Below are 21,154 nucleotides of genomic sequence, written 5' to 3' on the forward strand. Positions count from 1 at the left end.
CTGCTGCTGCTGCTGCTGCTGCCAGTGTTTGCACGGCAGGAGGGCATTTGGGCGTTGCCAGGAAGGCGTTTTTATGTCGATTCCTCCTCTTTCAGCACTGCATTGTGGTGCAAGCAAAAGAAGCAAAACGCGCGGCACGTTCGGGTTATCGCTTCTCAGCCTTTTGGCTAAGATCAAGTGTAGTATCTGTTCTTATCAGTTTAATATCTGATACGTCCCCTATCTGGGGACCATATATTAAATGGATTTTTAGAACAGGGAGATGGAAATAGAGCTTGCTCTGTCCACTCCACGCATTGACCTGGTATTGCAGTATTTCCAGGACCGGTGCACCCTTTCCTTATGTGTTTACTAAAATCAGATTCCAAAAGTGCTTTTTGTGTTTGCCATTGTTTTTGTCTTTCGGATGGGATCTCCCCTTTTAATCCCATTATTTCAACACCTGTCGGACAATTTATTTGTACAGTCATGTGTGATAATGAGCTAATTTATTAAATGCAATTAATTAATACATTGCCACCTCTTGTTTTGTGTCGTCTGTGTTTCTGTGTTTCCGGCATTTCACATTGGAACAGCTCATTCACCTTCCTTGTCTTCTCTCCGCCCTCCCTCCTAGGTAGGTTAAAGAGCTGCACCTGAGCCAGCCACTGATTGATGCAGCACCATAGTCAAATAGTGGAGTGGAGTAGGGGAACAGCAAACAGCCATTAAAGCAGCCAGCCCGCCCGCCCGCCCGCCCGTCACAATGGACGTAGCTGTGTACACTAGATGGATGTGATGGAATGTACTGTGGTCCCTACATTTCAAGAAGAAGTAAGAATTGCAGTTGCAACAAACCCTTGCTTGCCTACAAAGAGAGCAGCAATTTGGATTTGTTACTATGTTACCTGGAAGAATAACAAACTGTGCAAGGATGGAGGTTGTAGGAGCAAGGAGAACAAGTTGTCTGTAAAGTTGGTGGATGCCTATTTTCCATTTTGCAGTCCCTTGTCTCCCTCTTGTGGCCTCCTGGAGGCAACTAGCAGTGCAAAAAAAAGACAGCCTGGGGGCCGGCTGTTGCAGTGTTGCCCTCTCAGGCAACACTGAGTGACTGACTGAGCCGCACCGTCTTATATAAAGTTCAGACGGAACTTTGCACGTGTCATAGTGGAGACCTCAGGAGCCAGAGCCAGCTTTCTGACATCATAATGGGGCCTCAGAGATAAAAGCCTGGGCCCAGGCAGTGTTGGTCAGTGCTGCTCAGCAGGCAGCACTGGACTGGATTAAAGCTGATACAAGGTGTGAAAGGAGAAGGGGTGGCAGTGGGCATGCACTTACTGCTGCTGCTGCTGCTGCTGCTGCCAGTGTTTGCACGGCAGGAGGGCATTTGGGCGTTGCCAGGAAGGCGTTTTTATGTCGACTCCTCCTCTTTCAGCACTGCATTGTGGTGCAAGCAAAAGAAGCAAAACGCGCGGCACGTTCGGGTTATCGCTTCTCGGCCTTTTGGCTAAGATCAAGTGTAGTATCTGTTCTTATCAGTTTAATATCTGATACGTCCCCTATCTGGGGACCATATATTAAATGGATTTTTAGAACAGGGAGATGGAAATAGAGCTTGCTCTGTCCACTCCACACATTGACCTGGTATTGCAGTATTTCCAGGACCGGTGCACCCTTTCCTTATGTGTTTACTAAAATCAGATTCCAAAAGTGCTTTTTGTGTTTGCCATTGTTTTTGTCTTTCGGATGGGATCTCCCCTTTTAATCCCATTATTTCAACACCTGTTGGACAATGCATTTGTACAGTCATGTGTGATAATGAGCTAATTTATTAAATGCAATTAATTAATACATTGCCACCTCTTGTTTTGTGTCGTCTGTGTTTCTGTGTTTCCGGCATTTCACATTGGAACAGCTCATTCACCTTCCTTGTCTTCTCTCCGCCCTCCCTCCTAGGTAGGTTAAAGAGCTGCACCTGAGCCAGCCACTGATTGATGCAGCACCATAGTCAAATAGTGGAGTGGAGTAGGGGAACAGCAAACAGCCATTAAAGCAGCCAGCCCGCCCGCCCGCCCGCCCGCCCGTCACAATGGACCTACCTGTGTACACTAGATGGATGTGATGGAATGTACTGTGGTCCCTACATTTCAAGAAGAAGTAAGAATTGCAGTTGCAACAAACCCTTGCTTGCCTACAAAGAGAGCAGCAATTTGGATTTGTTACTATGTTACCTGGAAGAATAACAAACTGTGCAAGGATGGAGGTTGTAGGAGCAAGGAGAACAAGTTGTCTGTAAAGTTGGTGGATGCCTATTTTCCATTTTGCAGTCCCTTGTCTCCCTCTTGTGGCCTCCTGGAGGCAACTAGCTGTGCAAAAAAAAGACAGCCTGGGGGCCGGCTGTTGCAGTGTTGCCCTCTCAGGCAACACGGAGTGACTGACTGAGCCGCACCGTCTTATATAAAGTTCAGACGGAACTTTGCACGTGTCATAGTGGAGACCTCAGGAGCCAGAGCCAGCTTTCTGACATCATAATGGGGCCTCAGAGATAAAAGCCTGGGCCCAGGCAGTGTTGGTCAGTGCTGCTCAGCAGGCAGCACTGGACTGGATTAAAGCTGATACAAGGTGTGAAAGGAGAAGGGGTGGCAGTGGGCATGCACTTACTGCTGCTGCTGCTGCTGCTGCTGCTGCCAGTGTTTGCACGGCAGGAGGGCATTTGGGCGTTGCCAGGAAGGCGTTTTTATGTCGATTCCTCCTCTTTCAGCACTGCATTGTGGTGCAAGCAAAAGAAGCAAAACGCGCGGCACGTTCGGGTTATCGCTTCTCGGCCTTTTGGCTAAGATCAAGTGTAGTATCTGTTCTTATCAGTTTAATATCTGATACGTCCCCTATCTGGGGACCATATATTAAATGGATTTTTAGAACAGGGAGATGGAAATAGAGCTTGCTCTGTCCACTCCACGCATTGACCTGGTATTGCAGTATTTCCAGGACCGGTGCACCCTTTCCTTATGTGTTTACTAAAATCAGATTCCAAAAGTGCTTTTTGTGTTTGCCATTGTTTTTGTCTTTCGGATGGGATCTCCCCTTTTAATCCCATTATTTCAACACCTGTTGGACAATGCATTTGTACAGTCATGTGTGATAATGAGCTAATTTATTAAATGCAATTAATTAATACATTGCCACCTCTTGTTTTGTGTCGTCTGTGTTTCTGTGTTTCCGGCATTTCACATTGGAACAGCTCATTCACCTTCCTTGTCTTCTCTCCGCCCTCCCTCCTAGGTAGGTTAAAGAGCTGCACCTGAGCCAGCCACTGATTGATGCAGCACCATAGTCAAATAGTGGAGTGGAGTAGGGGAACAGCAAACAGCCATTAAAGCAGCCAGCCCGCCCGCCCGCCCGTCACAATGGACCTACCTGTGTACACTAGATGGATGTGATGGAATGTACTGTGGTCCCTACATTTCAAGAAGAAGTAAGAATTGCAGTTGCAACAAACCCTTGCTTGCCTACAAAGAGAGCAGCAATTTGGATTTGTTACTATGTTACCTGGAAGAATAACAAACTGTGCAAGGATGGAGGTTGTAGGAGCAAGGAGAACAAGTTGTCTGTAAAGTTGGTGGATGCCTATTTTCCATTTTGCAGTCCCTTGTCTCCCTCTTGTGGCCTCCTGGAGGCAACTAGCTGTGCAAAAAAAAGACAGCCTGGGGGCCGGCTGTTGCAGTGTTGCCCTCTCAGGCAACACTGAGTGACTGACTGAGCCGCACCGTCTTATATAAAGTTCAGACGGAACTTTGCACGTGTCATAGTGGAGACCTCAGGAGCCAGAGCCAGCTTTCTGACATCATAATGGGGCCTCAGAGATAAAAGCCTGGGCCCAGGCAGTGTTGGTCAGTGCTGCTCAGCAGGCAGCACTGGACTGGATTAAAGCTGATACAAGGTGTGAAAGGAGAAGGGGTGGCAGTGGGCATGCACTTACTGCTGCTGCTGCTGCTGCTGCTGCTGCCAGTGTTTGCACGGCAGGAGGGCATTTGGGCGTTGCCAGGAAGGCGTTTTTATGTCGATTCCTCCTCTTTCAGCACTGCATTGTGGTGCAAGCAAAAGAAGCAAAACGCGCGGCACGTTCGGGTTATCGCTTCTCGGCCTTTTGGCTAAGATTAAGTGTAGTATCTGTTCTTATCAGTTTAATATCTGATACGTCCCCTATCTGGGGACCATATATTAAATGGATTTTTAGAACAGGGAGATGGAAATAGAGCTTGCTCTGTCCACTCCATGCATTGACCTGGTATTGCAGTATTTCCAGGACCGGTGCACCATTTCCTTATGTGTTTACTAAAATCAGATTCCAAAAGTGCTTTTTGTGTTTGCCATTGTTTTTGTCTTTCGGATGGGATCTCCCCTTTTAATCCCATTATTTCAACACCTGTTGGACAATGCATTTGTACAGTCATGTGTGATAATGAGCTAATTTATTAAATGCAATTAATTAATACATTGCCACCTCTTGTTTTGTGTCGTCTGTGTTTCTGTGTTTCCGGCATTTCACATTGGAACAGCTCATTCACCTTCCTTGTCTTCTCTCCGCCCTCCCTCCTAGGTAGGTTAAAGAGCTGCACCTGAGCCAGCCACTGATTGATGCAGCACCATAGTCAAATAGTGGAGTGGAGTAGGGGAACAGCAAACAGCCATTAAAGCAGCCAGCCCGCCCGCCCGCCCGCCCGCCCGCCCGTCACAATGGACCTACCTGTGTACACTAGATGGATGTGATGGAATGTACTGTGGTCCCTACATTTCAAGAAGAAGTAAGAATTGCAGTTGCAACAAACCCTTGCTTGCCTACAAAGAGAGCAGCAATTTGGATTTGTTACTATGTTACCTGGAAGAATAACAAACTGTGCAAGGATGGAGGTTGTAGGAGCAAGGAGAACAAGTTGTCTGTAAAGTTGGTGGATGCCTATTTTCCATTTTGCAGTCCCTTGTCTCCCTCTTGTGGCCTCCTGGAGGCAACTAGCTGTGCAAAAAAAAGACAGCCTGGGGGCCGGCTGTTGCAGTGTTGCCCTCTCAGGCAACACTGAGTGACTGACTGAGCCGCACCGTCTTATATAAAGTTCAGACGGAACTTTGCACGTGTCATAGTGGAGACCTCAGGAGCCAGAGCCAGCTTTCTGACATCATAATGGGGCCTCAGAGATAAAAGCCTGGGCCCAGGCAGTGTTGGTCAGTGCTGCTCAGCAGGCAGCACTGGACTGGATTAAAGCTGATACAAGGTGTGAAAGGAGAAGGGGTGGCAGTGGGCATGCACTTACTGCTGCTGCTGCTGCTGCTGCTGCTGCTGCTGCTGCCAGTGTTTGCACGGCAGGAGGGCATTTGGGCGTTGCCAGGAAGGCGTTTTTATGTCGATTCCTCCTCTTTCAGCACTGCATTGTGGTGCAAGCAAAAGAAGCAAAACGCGCGGCACGTTCGGGTTATCGCTTCTCGGCCTTTTGGCTAAGATCAAGTGTAGTATCTGTTCTTATCAGTTTAATATCTGATACGTCCCCTATCTGGGGACCATATATTAAATGGATTTTTAGAACAGGGAGATGGAAATAGAGCTTGCTCTGTCCACTCCACGCATTGACCTGGTATTGCAGTATTTCCAGGACCTGTGCACCCTTTCCTTATGTGTTTACTAAAATCAGATTCCAAAAGTGCTTTTTGTGTTTGCCATTGTTTTTGTCTTTCGGATGGGATCTCCCCTTTTAATCCCATTATTTCAACACCTGTTGGACAATGCATTTGTACAGTCATGTGTGATAATGAGCTAATTTATTAAATGCAATTAATTAATACATTGCCACCTCTTGTTTTGTGTCGTCTGTGTTTCTGTGTTTCCGGCATTTCACATTGGAACAGCTCATTCACCTTCCTTGTCTTCTCTCCGCCCTCCCTCCTAGGTAGGTTAAAGAGCTGCACCTGAGCCAGCCACTGATTGATGCAGCACCATAGTCAAATAGTGGAGTGGAGTAGGGGAACAGCAAACAGCCATTAAAGCAGCCAGCCCGCCCGCCCGCCCGCCCGTCACAATGGACCTACCTGTGTACACTAGATGGATGTGATGGAATGTACTGTGGTCCCTACATTTCAAGAAGAAGTAAGAATTGCAGTTGCAACAAACCCTTGCTTGCCTACAAAGAGAGCAGCAATTTGGATTTGTTACTATGTTACCTGGAAGAATAACAAACTGTGCAAGGATGGAGGTTGTAGGAGCAAGGAGAACAAGTTGTCTGTAAAGTTGGTGGATGCCTATTTTCCATTTTGCAGTCCCTTGTCTCCCTCTTGTGGCCTCCTGGAGGCAACTAGCTGTGCAAAAAAAAGACAGCCTGGGGGCCGGCTGTTGCAGTGTTGCCCTCTCAGGCAACACTGAGTGACTGACTGAGCCGCACCGTCTTATATAAAGTTCAGACGGAACTTTGCACGTGTCATAGTGGAGACCTCAGGAGCCAGAGCCAGCTTTCTGACATCATAATGGGGCCTCAGAGATAAAAGCCTGGGCCCAGGCAGTGTTGGTCAGTGCTGCTCAGCAGGCAGCACTGGACTGGATTAAAGCTGATACAAGGTGTGAAAGGAGAAGGGGTGGCAGTGGGCATGCACTTACTGCTGCTGCTGCTGCTGCTGCTGCCAGTGTTTGCACGGCAGGAGGGCATTTGGGCGTTGCCAGGAAGGCGTTTTTATGTCGATTCCTCCTCTTTCAGCACTGCATTGTGGTGCAAGCAAAAGAAGCAAAACGCGCGGCACGTTCGGGTTATCGCTTCTCGGCCTTTTGGCTAAGATCAAGTGTAGTATCTGTTCTTATCAGTTTAATATCTGATACGTCCCCTATCTGGGGACCATATATTAAATGGATTTTTAGAACAGGGAGATGGAAATAGAGCTTGCTCTGTCCACTCCACGCATTGACCTGGTATTGCAGTATTTCCAGGACCGGTGCACCCTTTCCTTATGTGTTTACTAAAATCAGATTCCAAAAGTGCTTTTTGTGTTTGCCATTGTTTTTGTCTTTCGGATGGGATCTCCCCTTTTAATCCCATTATTTCAACACCTGTTGGACAATGCATTTGTACAGTCATGTGTGATAATGAGCTAATTTATTAAATGCAATTAATTAATACATTGCCACCTCTTGTTTTGTGTCGTCTGTGTTTCTGTGTTTCCGGCATTTCACATTGGAACAGCTCATTCACCTTCCTTGTCTTCTCTCCGCCCTCCCTCCTAGGTAGGTTAAAGAGCTGCACCTGAGCCAGCCACTGATTGATGCAGCACCATAGTCAAATAGTGGAGTGGAGTAGGGGAACAGCAAACAGCCATTAAAGCAGCCAGCCCGCCCGCCCGCCCGCCCGTCACAATGGACCTACCTGTGTACACTAGATGGATGTGATGGAATGTACTGTGGTCCCTACATTTCAAGAAGAAGTAAGAATTGCAGTTGCAACAAACCCTTGCTTGCCTACAAAGAGAGCAGCAATTTGGATTTGTTACTATGTTACCTGGAAGAATAACAAACTGTGCAAGGATGGAGGTTGTAGGAGCAAGGAGAACAAGTTGTCTGTAAAGTTGGTGGATGCCTATTTTCCATTTTGCAGTCCCTTGTCTCCCTCTTGTGGCCTCCTGGAGGCAACTAGCTGTGCAAAAAAAAGACAGCCTGGGGGCCGGCTGTTGCAGTGTTGCCCTCTCAGGCAACACTGAGTGACTGACTGAGCCGCACCGTCTTATATAAAGTTCAGACGGAACTTTGCACGTGTCATAGTGGAGACCTCAGGAGCCAGAGCCAGCTTTCTGACATCATAATGGGGCCTCAGAGATAAAAGCCTGGGCCCAGGCAGTGTTGGTCAGTGCTGCTCAGCAGGCAGCACTGGACTGGATTAAAGCTGATACAAGGTGTGAAAGGAGAAGGGGTGGCAGTGGGCATGCACTTACTGCTGCTGCTGCTGCTGCTGCCAGTGTTTGCACGGCAGGAGGGCATTTGGGCGTTGCCAGGAAGGCGTTTTTATGTCGATTCCTCCTCTTTCAGCACTGCATTGTGGTGCAAGCAAAAGAAGCAAAACGCGCGGCACGTTCGGGTTATCGCTTCTCGGCCTTTTGGCTAAGATCAAGTGTAGTATCTGTTCTTATCAGTTTAATATCTGATACGTCCCCTATCTGGGGACCATATATTAAATGGATTTTTAGAACAGGGAGATGGAAATAGAGCTTGCTCTGTCCACTCCACGCATTGACCTGGTATTGCAGTATTTCCAGGACCGGTGCACCCTTTCCTTATGTGTTTACTAAAATCAGATTCCAAAAGTGCTTTTTGTGTTTGCCATTGTTTTTGTCTTTCGGATGGGATCTCCCCTTTTAATCCCATTATTTCAACACCTGTTGGACAATGCATTTGTACAGTCATGTGTGATAATGAGCTAATTTATTAAATGCAATTAATTAATACATTGCCACCTCTTGTTTTGTGTCGTCTGTGTTTCTGTGTTTCCGGCATTTCACATTGGAACAGCTCATTCACCTTCCTTGTCTTCTCTCCGCCCTCCCTCCTAGGTAGGTTAAAGAGCTGCACCTGAGCCAGCCACTGATTGATGCAGCACCATAGTCAAATAGTGGATTGGAGTAGGGGAACAGCAAACAGCCATTAAAGCAGCCAGCCCGCCCGCCCGCCCGTCACAATGGACCTACCTGTGTACACTAGATGGATGTGATGGAATGTACTGTGGTCCCTACATTTCAAGAAGAAGTAAGAATTGCAGTTGCAACAAACCCTTGCTTGCCTACAAAGAGAGCAGCAATTTGGATTTGTTACTATGTTACCTGGAAGAATAACAAACTGTGCAAGGATGGAGGTTGTAGGAGCAAGGAGAACAAGTTGTCTGTAAAGTTGGTGGATGCCTATTTTCCATTTTGCAGTCCCTTGTCTCCCTCTTGTGGCCTCCTGGAGGCAACTAGCTGTGCAAAAAAAAGACAGCCTGGGGGCCGGCTGTTGCAGTGTTGCCCTCTCAGGCAACACTGAGTGACTGACTGAGCCGCACCGTCTTATATAAAGTTCAGACGGAACTTTGCACGTGTCATAGTGGAGACCTCAGGAGCCAGAGCCAGCTTTCTGACATCATAATGGGGCCTCAGAGATAAAAGCCTGGGCCCAGGCAGTGTTGGTCAGTGCTGCTCAGCAGGCAGCACTGGACTGGATTAAAGCTGATACAAGGTGTGAAAGGAGAAGGGGTGGCAGTGGGCATGCACTTACTGCTGCTGCTGCTGCTGCTGCTGCCAGTGTTTGCACGGCAGGAGGGCATTTGGGCGTTGCCAGGAAGGCGTTTTTATGTCGATTCCTCCTCTTTCAGCACTGCATTGTGGTGCAAGCAAAAGAAGCAAAACGCGCGGCACGTTCGGGTTATCGCTTCTCGGCCTTTTGGCTAAGATCAAGTGTAGTATCTGTTCTTATCAGTTTAATATCTGATACGTCCCCTATCTGGGGACCATATATTAAATGGATTTTTAGAACAGGGAGATGGAAATAGAGCTTGCTCTGTCCACTCCACGCATTGACCTGGTATTGCAGTATTTCCAGGACCGGTGCACCCTTTCCTTATGTGTTTACTAAAATCAGATTCCAAAAGTGCTTTTTGTGTTTGCCATTGTTTTTGTCTTTCGGATGGGATCTCCCCTTTTAATCCCATTATTTCAACACCTGTTGGACAATGCATTTGTACAGTCATGTGTGATAATGAGCTAATTTATTAAATGCAATTAATTAATACATTGCCACCTCTTGTTTTGTGTCGTCTGTGTTTCTGTGTTTCCGGCATTTCACATTGGAACAGCTCATTCACCTTCCTTGTCTTCTCTCCGCCCTCCCTCCTAGGTAGGTTAAAGAGCTGCACCTGAGCCAGCCACTGATTGATGCAGCACCATAGTCAAATAGTGGAGTGGAGTAGGGGAACAGCAAACAGCCATTAAAGCAGCCAGCCCGCCCGCCCGCCCGCCCGTCACAATGGACCTACCTGTGTACACTAGATGGATGTGATGGAATGTACTGTGGTCCCTACATTTCAAGAAGAAGTAAGAACTGCAGTTGCAACAAACCCTTGCTTGCCTACAAAGAGAGCAGCAATTTGGATTTGTTACTATGTTACCTGGAAGAATAACAAACTGTGCAAGGATGGAGGTTGTAGGAGCAAGGAGAACAAGTTGTCTGTAAAGTTGGTGGATGCCTATTTTCCATTTTGCAGTCCCTTGTCTCCCTCTTGTGGCCTCCTGGAGGCAACTAGCTGTGCAAAAAAAAGACAGCCTGGGGGCCGGCTGTTGCAGTGTTGCCCTCTCAGGCAACACTGAGTGACTGACTGAGCCGCACCGTCTTATATAAAGTTCAGACGGAACTTTGCACGTGTCATAGTGGAGACCTCAGGAGCCAGAGCCAGCTTTCTGACATCATAATGGGGCCTCAGAGATAAAAGCCTGGGCCCAGGCAGTGTTGGTCAGTGCTGCTCAGCAGGCAGCACTGGACTGGATTAAAGCTGATACAAGGTGTGAAAGGAGAAGGGGTGGCAGTGGGCATGCACTTACTGCTGCTGCTGCTGCTGCTGCTGCCAGTGTTTGCACGGCAGGAGGGCATTTGGGCGTTGCCAGGAAGGCGTTTTTATGTCGATTCCTCCTCTTTCAGCACTGCATTGTGGTGCAAGCAAAAGAAGCAAAACGCGCGGCACGTTCGGGTTATCGCTTCTCGGCCTTTTGGCTAAGATCAAGTGTAGTATCTGTTCTTATCAGTTTAATATCTGATACGTCCCCTATCTGGGGACCATATATTAAATGGATTTTTAGAACAGGGAGATGGAAATAGAGCTTGCTCTGTCCACTCCACGCATTGACCTGGTATTGCAGTATTTCCAGGACCGGTGCACCCTTTCCTTATGTGTTTACTAAAATCAGATTCCAAAAGTGCTTTTTGTGTTTGCCATTGTTTTTGTCTTTCGGATGGGATCTCCCCTTTTAATCCCATTATTTCAACACCTGTTGGACAATGCATTTGTACAGTCATGTGTGATAATGAGCTAATTTATTAAATGCAATTAATTAATACATTGCCACCTCTTGTTTTGTGTCGTCTGTGTTTCTGTGTTTCCGGCATTTCACATTGGAACAGCTCATTCACCTTCCTTGTCTTCTCTCCGCCCTCCCTCCTAGGTAGGTTAAAGAGCTGCACCTGAGCCAGCCACTGATTGATGCAGCACCATAGTCAAATAGTGGAGTGGAGTAGGGGAACAGCAAACAGCCATTAAAGCAGCCAGCCCGCCCGCCCGCCCGCCCGTCACAATGGACCTACCTGTGTACACTAGATGGATGTGATGGAATGTACTGTGGTCCCTACATTTCAAGAAGAAGTAAGAACTGCAGTTGCAACAAACCCTTGCTTGCCTACAAAGAGAGCAGCAATTTGGATTTGTTACTATGTTACCTGGAAGAATAACAAACTGTGCAAGGATGGAGGTTGTAGGAGCAAGGAGAACAAGTTGTCTGTAAAGTTGGTGGATGCCTATTTTCCATTTTGCAGTCCCTTGTCTCCCTCTTGTGGCCTCCTGGAGGCAACTAGCTGTGCAAAAAAAAGACAGCCTGGGGGCCGGCTGTTGCAGTGTTGCCCTCTCAGGCAACACTGAGTGACTGACTGAGCCGCACCGTCTTATATAAAGTTCAGACGGAACTTTGCACGTGTCATAGTGGAGACCTCAGGAGCCAGAGCCAGCTTTCTGACATCATAATGGGGCCTCAGAGATAAAAGCCTGGGCCCAGGCAGTGTTGGTCAGTGCTGCTCAGCAGGCAGCACTGGACTGGATTAAAGCTGATACAAGGTGTGAAAGGAGAAGGGGTGGCAGTGGGCATGCACTTACTGCTGCTGCTGCTGCTGCTGCTGCCAGTGTTTGCACGGCAGGAGGGCATTTGGGCGTTGCCAGGAAGGCGTTTTTATGTCGATTCCTCCTCTTTCAGCACTGCATTGTGGTGCAAGCAAAAGAAGCAAAACGCGCGGCACGTTCGGGTTATCGCTTCTCGGCCTTTTGGCTAAGATCAAGTGTAGTATCTGTTCTTATCAGTTTAATATCTGATACGTCCCCTATCTGGGGACCATATATTAAATGGATTTTTAGAACAGGGAGATGGAAATAGAGCTTGCTCTGTCCACTCCACGCATTGACCTGGTATTGCAGTATTTCCAGGACCGGTGCACCCTTTCCTTATGTGTTTACTAAAATCAGATTCCAAAAGTGCTTTTTGTGTTTGCCATTGTTTTTGTCTTTCGGATGGGATCTCCCCTTTTAATCCCATTATTTCAACACCTGTTGGACAATGCATTTGTACAGTCATGTGTGATAATGAGCTAATTTATTAAATGCAATTAATTAATACATTGCCACCTCTTGTTTTGTATCGTCTGTGTTTCTGTGTTTCCGGCATTTCACATTGGAACAGCTCATTCACCTTCCTTGTCTTCTCTCCGCCCTCCCTCCTAGGTAGGTTAAAGAGCTGCACCTGAGCCAGCCACTGATTGATGCAGCACCATAGTCAAATAGTGGAGTGGAGTAGGGGAACAGCAAACAGCCATTAAAGCAGCCAGCCCGCCCGCCCGCCCGCCCGTCACAATGGACCTACCTGTGTACACTAGATGGATGTGATGGAATGTACTGTGGTCCCTACATTTCAAGAAGAAGTAAGAATTGCAGTTGCAACAAACCCTTGCTTGCCTACAAAGAGAGCAGCAATTTGGATTTGTTACTATGTTACCTGGAAGAATAACAAACTGTGCAAGGATGGAGGTTGTAGGAGCAAGGAGAACAAGTTGTCTGTAAAGTTGGTGGATGCCTATTTTCCATTTTGCAGTCCCTTGTCTCCCTCTTGTGGCCTCCTGGAGGCAACTAGCTGTGCAAAAAAAAGACAGCCTGGGGGCCGGCTGTTGCAGTGTTGCCCTCTCAGGCAACACTGAGTGACTGACTGAGCCGCACCGTCTTATATAAAGTTCAGACGGAACTTTGCACGTGTCATAGTGGAGACCTCAGGAGCCAGAGCCAGCTTTCTGACATCATAATGGGGCCTCAGATATAAAAGCCTGGGCCCAGGCAGTGTTGGTCAGTGCTGCTCAGCAGGCAGCACTGGACTGGATTAAAGCTGATACAAGGTGTGAAAGGAGAAGGGGTGGCAGTGGGCATGCACTTACTGCTGCTGCTGCTGCCAGTGTTTGCACGGCAGGAGGGCATTTGGGCGTTGCCAGGAAGGCGTTTTTATGTCGATTCCTCCTCTTTCAGCACTGCATTGTGGTGCAAGCAAAAGAAGCAAAACGCGCGGCACGTTCGGGTTATCGCTTCTCGGCCTTTTGGCTAAGATCAAGTGTAGTATCTGTTCTTATCAGTTTAATATCTGATACGTCCCCTATCTGGGGACCATATATTAAATGGATTTTTAGAACAGGGAGATGGAAATAGAGCTTGCTCTGTCCACTCCACGCATTGACCTGGTATTGCAGTATTTCCAGGACCGGTGCACCCTTTCCTTATGTGTTTACTAAAATCAGATTCCAAAAGTGCTTTTTGTGTTTGCCATTGTTTTTGTCTTTCGGATGGGATCTCCCCTTTTAATCCCATTATTTCAACACCTATTGGACAATGCATTTGTACAGTCATGTGTGATAATGAGCTAATTTATTAAATGCAATTAATTAATACATTGCCACCTCTTGTTTTGTGTCGTCTGTGTTTCTGTGTTTCCGGCATTTCACATTGGAACAGCTCATTCACCTTCCTTGTCTTCTCTCCGCCCTCCCTCCTAGGTAGGTTAAAGAGCTGCACCTGAGCCAGCCACTGATTGATGCAGCACCATAGTCAAATAGTGGAGTGGAGTAGGGGAACAGCAAACAGCCATTAAAGCAGCCAGCCCGCCCGCCCGTCACAATGGACCTACCTGTGTACACTAGATGGATGTGATGGAATGTACTGTGGTCCCTACATTTCAAGAAGAAGTAAGAATTGCAGTTGCAACAAACCCTTGCTTGCCTACAAAGAGAGCAGCAATTTGGATTTGTTACTATGTTACCTGGAAGAATAACAAACTGTGCAAGGATGGAGGTTGTAGGAGCAAGGAGAACAAGTTGTCTGTAAAGTTGGTGGATGCCTATTTTCCATTTTGCAGTCCCTTGTCTCCCTCTTGTGGCCTCCTGGAGGCAACTAGCTGTGCAAAAAAAAGACAGCCTGGGGGCCGGCTGTTGCAGTGTTGCCCTCTCAGGCAACACTGAGTGACTGACTGAGCCGCACCGTCTTATATAAAGTTCAGACGGAACTTTGCACGTGTCATAGTGGAGACCTCAGGAGCCAGAGCCAGCTTTCTGACATCATAATGGGGCCTCAGAGATAAAAGCCTGGGCCCAGGCAGTGTTGGTCAGTGCTGCTCAGCAGGCAGCACTGGACTGGATTAAAGCTGATACAAGGTGTGAAAGGAGAAGGGGTGGCAGTGGGCATGCACTTACTGCTGCTGCTGCTGCTGCTGCTGCTGCTGCTGCTGCCAGTGTTTGCACGGCAGGAGGGCATTTGGGCGTTGCCAGGAAGGCGTTTTTATGTCGATTCCTCCTCTTTCAGCACTGCATTGTGGTGCAAGCAAAAGAAGCAAAACGCGCGGCACGTTCGGGTTATCGCTTCTCGGCCTTTTGGCTAAGATCAAGTGTAGTATCTGTTCTTATCAGTTTAATATCTGATACGTCCCCTATCTGGAGACCATATATTAAATGGATTTTTAGAACAGGGAGATGGAAATAGAGCTTGCTCTGTCCACTCCACGCATTGACCTGGTATTGCAGTATTTCCAGGACCGGTGCACCCTTTCCTTATGTGTTTACTAAAATCAGATTCCAAAAGTGCTTTTTGTGTTTGCCATTGTTTTTGTCTTTCGGATGGGATCTCCCCTTTTAATCCCATTATTTCAACACCTGTTGGACAATGCATTTGTACAGTCATGTGTGATAATGAGCTAATTTATTAAATGCAATTAATTAATACATTGCCACCTCTTGTTTTGTGTCGTCTGTGTTTCTGTGTTTCCGGCATTTCACATTGGAACAGCTCATTCACCTTCCTTGTCTTCTCTCCGCCCTCCCTCCTAGGTAGGTTAAAGAGCTGCACCTGAGCCAGCCACTGATTGATGCAGCACCATAGTCAAATAGTGGAGTGGAGTAGGGGAACAGCAAACAGCCATTAAAGCAGCCAGCCCGCCCGCCCGTCACAATGGACCTACCTGTGTACACTAGATGGATGTGATGGAATGTACTGTGGTCCCTACATTTCAAGAAGAAGTAAGAATTGCAGTTGCAACAAACCCTTGCTTGCCTACAAAGAGAGCAGCAATTTGGATTTGTTACTATGTTACCTGGAAGAATAACAAACTGTGCAAGGATGGAGGTTGTAGGAGCAAGGAGAACAAGTTGTCTGTAAAGTTGGTGGATGCCTATTTTCCATTTTGCAGTCCCTTGTCTCCCTCTTGTGGCCTCCTGGAGGCAACTAGCTGTGCAAAAAAAAGACAGCCTGGGGGCCGGCTGTTGCAGTGTTGCCCTCTCAGGCAACACTGAGTGACTGACTGAGCCGCACCGTCTTATATAAAGTTCAGACGGAACTTTGCACGTGTCATAGTGGAGACCTCAGGAGCCAGAGCCAGCTTTCTGACATCATAATGGGGCCTCAGAGATAAAAGCCTGGGCCCAGGCAGTGTTGGTCAGTGCTGCTCAGCAGGCAGCACTGGACTGGATTAAAGCTGATACAAGGTGTGAAAGGAGAAGGGGTGGCAGTGGGCATGCACTTACTGCTGCTGCTGCTGCTGCTGCTGCCAGTGTTTGCACGGCAGGAGGGCATTTGGGCGTTGCCAGGAAGGCGTTTTTATGTCGATTCCTCCTCTTTCAGCACTGCATTGTGGTGCAAGCAAAAGAAGCAAAACGCGCGGCACGTTCGGGTTATCGCTTCTCGGCCTTTTGGCTAAGATCAAGTGTAGTATCTGTTCTTATCAGTTTAATATCTGATACGTCCCCTATCTGGGGACCATATATTAAATGGATTTTTAGAACAGGGAGATGGAAATAGAGCTTGCTCTGTCCACTCCACGCATTGACCTGGTATTGCAGTATTTCCAGGACCGGTGCACCCTTTCCTTATGTGTTTACTAAAATCAGATTCCAAAAGTGCTTTTTGTGTTTGCCATTGTTTTTGTCTTTCGGATGGGATCTCCCCTTTTAATCCCATTATTTCAACACCTGTTGGACAATGCATTTGTACAGTCATGTGTGATAATGAGCTAATTTATTAAATGCAATTAATTAATACATTGCCACCTCTTGTTTTGTGTCGTCTGTGTTTCTGTGTTTCCGGCATTTCACATTGGAACAGCTCATTCACCTTCCTTGTCTTCTCTCCGCCCTCCCTCCTAGGTAGGTTAAAGAGCTGCACCTGAGCCAGCCACTGATTGATGCAGCACCATAGTCAAATAGTGGAGTGGAGTAGGGGAACAGCAAACAGCCATTAAAGCAGCCAGCCCGCCCGCCCGCCCGCCCGCCCGTCACAATGGACCTACCTGTGTACACTAGATGGATGTGATGGAATGTACTGTGGTCCCTACATTTCAAGAAGAAGTAAGAATTGCAGTTGCAACAAACCCTTGCTTGCCTACAAAGAGAGCAGCAATTTGGATTTGTTACTATGTTACCTGGAAGAATAACAAACTGTGCAAGGATGGAGGTTGTAGGAACAAGGAGAACAAGTTGTCTGTAAAGTTGGTGGATGCCTATTTTCCATTTTGCAGTCCCTTGTCTCCCTCTTGTGGCCTCCTGGAGGCAACTAGCTGTGCAAAAAAAAGACAGCCTGGGGGCCGGCTGTTGCAGTGTTGCCCTCTCAGGCAACACTGAGTGACTGACTGAGCCGCACCGTCTTATATAAAGTTCAGACGGAACTTTGCACGTGTCATAGTGGAGACCTCAGGAGCCAGAGCCAGCTTTCTGACATCATAATGGGGCCTCAGAGATAAAAGCCTGGGCCCAGGCAGTGTTGGTCAGTGCTGCTCAGCAGGCAGCACTGGACTGGATTAAAGCTGATACAAGGTGTGAAAGGAGAAGGGGTGGCAGTGGGCATGCACTTACTGCTGCTGCTGCTGCTGCTGCCAGTGTTTGCACGGCAGGAGGGCATTTGGGCGTTGCCAGGAAGGCGTTTTTATGTCGATTCCTCCTCTTTCAGCACTGCATTGTGGTGCAAGCAAAAGAAGCAAAACGCGCGGCACGTTCGGGTTATCGCTTCTCGGCCTTTTGGCTAAGATCAAGTGTAGTATCTGTTCTTATCAGTTTAATATCTGATACGTCCCCTATCTGGGGACCATATATTAAATGGATTTTTAGAACAGGGAGATGGAAATAGAGCTTGCTCTGTCCACTCCACGCATTGACCTGGTATTGCAGTATTTCCAGGACCGGTGCACCCTTTCCTTATGTGTTTACTAAAATCAGATTCCAAAAGTGCTTTTTGTGTTTGCCATTGTTTTTGTCTTTCGGATGGGATCTCCCCTTTTAATCCCATTATTTCAACACCTGTTGGACAATGCATTTGTACAGTCATGTGTGATAATGAGCTAATTTATTAAATGCAATTAATTAATACATTGCCACCTCTTGTTTTGTGTCGTCTGTGTTTCTGTGTTTCCGGCATTTCACATTGGAACAGCTCATTCACCTTCCTTGTCTTCTCTCCGCCCTCCCTCCTAGGTAGGTTAAAGAGCTGCACCTGAGCCAGCCACTGATTGATGCAGCACCATAGTCAAATAGTGGATTGGAGTAGGGGAACAGCAAACAGCCATTAAAGCAGCCAGCCCGCCCGCCCGCCCGTCACAATGGACCTACCTGTGTACACTAGATGGATGTGATGGAATGTACTGTGGTCCCTACATTTCAAGAAGAAGTAAGAATTGCAGTTGCAACAAACCCTTGCTTGCCTACAAAGAGAGCAGCAATTTGGATTTGTTACTATGTTACCTGGAAGAATAACAAACTGTGCAAGGATGGAGGTTGTAGGAGCAAGGAGAACAAGTTGTCTGTAAAGTTGGTGGATGCCTATTTTCCATTTTGCAGTCCCTTGTCTCCCTCTTGTGGCCTCCTGGAGGCAACTAGCTGTGCAAAAAAAAGACAGCCTGGGGGCCGGCTGTTGCAGTGTTGCCCTCTCAGGCAACACTGAGTGACTGACTGAGCCGCACCGTCTTATATAAAGTTCAGACGGAACTTTGCACGTGTCATAGTGGAGACCTCAGGAGCCAGAGCCAGCTTTCTGACATCATAATGGGGCCTCAGAGATAAAAGCCTGGGCCCAGGCAGTGTTGGTCAGTGCTGCTCAGCAGGCAGCACTGGACTGGATTAAAGCTGATACAAGGTGTGAAAGGAGAAGGGGTGGCAGTGGGCATGCACTTACTGCTGCTGCTGCTGCTGCTGCTGCCAGTGTTTGCACGGCAGGAGGGCATTTGGGCGTTGCCAGGAAGGCGTTTTTATGTCGATTCCTCCTCTTTCAGCACTGCATTGTGGTGCAAGCAAAAGAAGCAAAACGCGCGGCACGTTCGGGTTATCGCTTCTCGGCCTTTTGGCTAAGATCAAGTGTAGTATCTGTTCTTATCAGTTTAATATCTGATACGTCCCCTATCTGGGGACCATATATTAAATGGATTTTTAGAACAGGGAGATGGAAATAGAGCTTGCTCTGTCCACTCCACGCATTGACCTGGTATTGCAGTATTTCCAGGACCGGTGCACCCTTTCCTTATGTGTTTACTAAAATCAGATTCCAAAAGTGCTTTTTGTGTTTGCCATTGTTTTTGTCTTTCGGATGGGATCTCCCCTTTTAATCCCATTATTTCAACACCTGTTGGACAATGCATTTGTACAGTCATGTGTGATAATGAGCTAATTTATTAAATGCAATTAATTAATACATTGCCACCTCTTGTTTTGTGTCGTCTGTGTTTCTGTGTTTCCGGCATTTCACATTGGAACAGCTCATTCACCTTCCTTGTCTTCTCTCCGCCCTCCCTCCTAGGTAGGTTAAAGAGCTGCACCTGAGCCAGCCACTGATTGATGCAGCACCATAGTCAAATAGTGGAGTGGAGTAGGGGAACAGCAAACAGCCATTAAAGCAGCCAGCCCGCCCGCCCGCCCGCCCGTCACAATGGACCTACCTGTGTACACTAGATGGATGTGATGGAATGTACTGTGGTCCCTACATTTCAAGAAGAAGTAAGAACTGCAGTTGCAACAAACCCTTGCTTGCCTACAAAGAGAGCAGCAATTTGGATTTGTTACTATGTTACCTGGAAGAATAACAAACTGTGCAAGGATGGAGGTTGTAGGAGCAAGGAGAACAAGTTGTCTGTAAAGTTGGTGGATGCCTATTTTCCATTTTGCAGTCCCTTGTCTCCCTCTTGTGGCCTCCTGGAGGCAACTAGCTGTGCAAAAAAAAGACAGCCTGGGGGCCGGCTGTTGCAGTGTTGCCCTCTCAGGCAACACTGAGTGACTGACTGAGCCGCACCGTCTTATATAAAGTTCAGACGGAACTTTGCACGTGTCATAGTGGAGACCTCAGGAGCCAGAGCCAGCTTTCTGACATCATAATGGGGCCTCAGAGATAAAAGCCTGGGCCCAGGCAGTGTTGGTCAGTGCTGCTCAGCAGGCAGCACTGGACTGGATTAAAGCTGATACAAGGTGTGAAAGGAGAAGGGGTGGCAGTGGGCATGCACTTACTGCTGCTGCTGCTGCTGCTGCTGCCAGTGTTTGCACGGCAGGAGGGCATTTGGGCGTTGCCAGGAAGGCGTTTTTATGTCGATTCCTCCTCTTTCAGCACTGCATTGTGGTGCAAGCAAAAGAAGCAAAATGCGCGGCACGTTCGGGTTATCGCTTCTCGGCCTTTTGGCTAAGATCAAGTGTAGTATCTGTTCTTATCAGTTTAATATCTGATACGTCCCCTATCTGGAGACCATATATTAAATGGATTTTTAGAACAGGGAGATGGAAATAGAGCTTGCTCTGTCCACTCCACGCATTGACCTGGTATTGCAGTATTTCCAGGACCGGTGCACCCTTTCCTTATGTGTTTACTAAAATCAGATTCCAAAAGTGCTTTTTGTGTTTGCCATTGTTTTTGTCTTTCGGATGGGATCTCCCCTTTTAATCCCATTATTTCAACACCTGTTGGACAATGCATTTGTACAGTCATGTGTGATAATGAGCTAATTTATTAAATGCAATTAATTAATACATTGCCACCTCTTGTTTTGTATCGTCTGTGTTTCTGTGTTTCCGGCATTTCACATTGGAACAGCTCATTCACCTTCCTTGTCTTCTCTCCGCCCTCCCTCCTAGGTAGGTTAAAGAGCTGCACCTGAGCCAGCCACTGATTGATGCAGCACCATAGTCAAATAGTGGAGTGGAGTAGGGGAACAGCAAACAGCCATTAAAGCAGCCAGCCCGCCCGCCCGCCCGCCCGTCACAATGGACCTACCTGTGTACACTAGATGGATGTGATGGAATGTACTGTGGTCCCTACATTTCAAGAAGAAGTAAGAATTGCAGTTGCAACAAACCCTTGCTTGCCTACAAAGAGAGCAGCAATTTGGATTTGTTACTATGTTACCTGGAAGAATAACAAACTGTGCAAGGATGGAGGTTGTAGGAGCAAGGAGAACAAGTTGTCTGTAAAGTTGGTGGATGCCTATTTTCCATTTTGCAGTCCCTTGTCTCCCTCTTGTGGCCTCCTGGAGGCAACTAGCTGTGCAAAAAAAAGACAGCCTGGGGGCCGGCTGTTGCAGTGTTGCCCTCTCAGGCAACACTGAGTGACTGACTGAGCCGCACCGTCTTATATAAAGTTCAGACGGAACTTTGCACGTGTCATAGTGGAGACCTCAGGAGCCAGAGCCAGCTTTCTGACATCATAATGGGGCCTCAGATATAAAAGCCTGGGCCCAGGCAGTGTTGGTCAGTGCTGCTCAGCAGGCAGCACTGGACTGGATTAAAGCTGATACAAGGTGTGAAAGGAGAAGGGGTGGCAGTGGGCATGCACTTACTGCTGCTGCTGCTGCCAGAGTTTGCACGGCAGGAGGGCATTTGGGCGTT

General features: G+C 47.6%; 16 non-coding genes across 16 annotated transcripts; all 16 read left to right on the forward strand.

Annotated features, from left to right (window-relative positions):
- Nucleotides 1-147: 147 nt before the first annotated feature.
- LOC142679524 (U2 spliceosomal RNA) lies at nucleotides 148-338 on the forward strand. Its single transcript, XR_012852760.1, has one exon. It is a non-coding gene; the product is annotated as a U2 spliceosomal RNA (small nuclear RNA).
- A 1,128-nt stretch (nucleotides 339-1,466) lies between these two features.
- On the forward strand, nucleotides 1,467-1,657 carry LOC142679543 (U2 spliceosomal RNA). The gene has a single exon (XR_012852776.1). It is a non-coding gene; the product is annotated as a U2 spliceosomal RNA (small nuclear RNA).
- Nucleotides 1,658-2,792: 1,135 nt separating this feature from the next.
- On the forward strand, nucleotides 2,793-2,983 carry LOC142679489 (U2 spliceosomal RNA). The gene has a single exon (XR_012852731.1). It is a non-coding gene; the product is annotated as a U2 spliceosomal RNA (small nuclear RNA).
- Nucleotides 2,984-4,110: 1,127 nt separating this feature from the next.
- Nucleotides 4,111-4,301, forward strand: LOC142679568 (U2 spliceosomal RNA). The gene has a single exon (XR_012852798.1). It is a non-coding gene; the product is annotated as a U2 spliceosomal RNA (small nuclear RNA).
- A 1,148-nt stretch (nucleotides 4,302-5,449) lies between these two features.
- LOC142679538 (U2 spliceosomal RNA) lies at nucleotides 5,450-5,640 on the forward strand. Its single transcript, XR_012852772.1, has one exon. It is a non-coding gene; the product is annotated as a U2 spliceosomal RNA (small nuclear RNA).
- A 1,128-nt stretch (nucleotides 5,641-6,768) lies between these two features.
- On the forward strand, nucleotides 6,769-6,959 carry LOC142679490 (U2 spliceosomal RNA). Its single transcript, XR_012852732.1, has one exon. It is a non-coding gene; the product is annotated as a U2 spliceosomal RNA (small nuclear RNA).
- A 1,125-nt stretch (nucleotides 6,960-8,084) lies between these two features.
- LOC142679491 (U2 spliceosomal RNA) lies at nucleotides 8,085-8,275 on the forward strand. The gene has a single exon (XR_012852733.1). It is a non-coding gene; the product is annotated as a U2 spliceosomal RNA (small nuclear RNA).
- Nucleotides 8,276-9,399: 1,124 nt separating this feature from the next.
- Nucleotides 9,400-9,590, forward strand: LOC142679493 (U2 spliceosomal RNA). The gene has a single exon (XR_012852734.1). It is a non-coding gene; the product is annotated as a U2 spliceosomal RNA (small nuclear RNA).
- Nucleotides 9,591-10,718: 1,128 nt separating this feature from the next.
- LOC142679494 (U2 spliceosomal RNA) lies at nucleotides 10,719-10,909 on the forward strand. Its single transcript, XR_012852735.1, has one exon. It is a non-coding gene; the product is annotated as a U2 spliceosomal RNA (small nuclear RNA).
- A 1,128-nt stretch (nucleotides 10,910-12,037) lies between these two features.
- LOC142679495 (U2 spliceosomal RNA) lies at nucleotides 12,038-12,228 on the forward strand. The gene has a single exon (XR_012852736.1). It is a non-coding gene; the product is annotated as a U2 spliceosomal RNA (small nuclear RNA).
- A 1,119-nt stretch (nucleotides 12,229-13,347) lies between these two features.
- Nucleotides 13,348-13,538, forward strand: LOC142679496 (U2 spliceosomal RNA). Its single transcript, XR_012852737.1, has one exon. It is a non-coding gene; the product is annotated as a U2 spliceosomal RNA (small nuclear RNA).
- Nucleotides 13,539-14,670: 1,132 nt separating this feature from the next.
- LOC142679562 (U2 spliceosomal RNA) lies at nucleotides 14,671-14,861 on the forward strand. The gene has a single exon (XR_012852793.1). It is a non-coding gene; the product is annotated as a U2 spliceosomal RNA (small nuclear RNA).
- A 1,120-nt stretch (nucleotides 14,862-15,981) lies between these two features.
- LOC142679498 (U2 spliceosomal RNA) lies at nucleotides 15,982-16,172 on the forward strand. Its single transcript, XR_012852739.1, has one exon. It is a non-coding gene; the product is annotated as a U2 spliceosomal RNA (small nuclear RNA).
- Nucleotides 16,173-17,301: 1,129 nt separating this feature from the next.
- On the forward strand, nucleotides 17,302-17,492 carry LOC142679500 (U2 spliceosomal RNA). The gene has a single exon (XR_012852740.1). It is a non-coding gene; the product is annotated as a U2 spliceosomal RNA (small nuclear RNA).
- Nucleotides 17,493-18,616: 1,124 nt separating this feature from the next.
- LOC142679501 (U2 spliceosomal RNA) lies at nucleotides 18,617-18,807 on the forward strand. The gene has a single exon (XR_012852741.1). It is a non-coding gene; the product is annotated as a U2 spliceosomal RNA (small nuclear RNA).
- A 1,128-nt stretch (nucleotides 18,808-19,935) lies between these two features.
- Nucleotides 19,936-20,126, forward strand: LOC142679564 (U2 spliceosomal RNA). Its single transcript, XR_012852794.1, has one exon. It is a non-coding gene; the product is annotated as a U2 spliceosomal RNA (small nuclear RNA).
- The last annotated feature ends 1,028 nt before the right edge of the window (nucleotides 20,127-21,154 follow it).

This window comes from Rhinoderma darwinii (genome assembly GCF_050947455.1).
Source record: "Rhinoderma darwinii isolate aRhiDar2 chromosome 2 unlocalized genomic scaffold, aRhiDar2.hap1 SUPER_2_unloc_55, whole genome shotgun sequence".
Classification (NCBI taxonomy): Eukaryota; Metazoa; Chordata; class Amphibia; order Anura; family Rhinodermatidae; genus Rhinoderma; species Rhinoderma darwinii.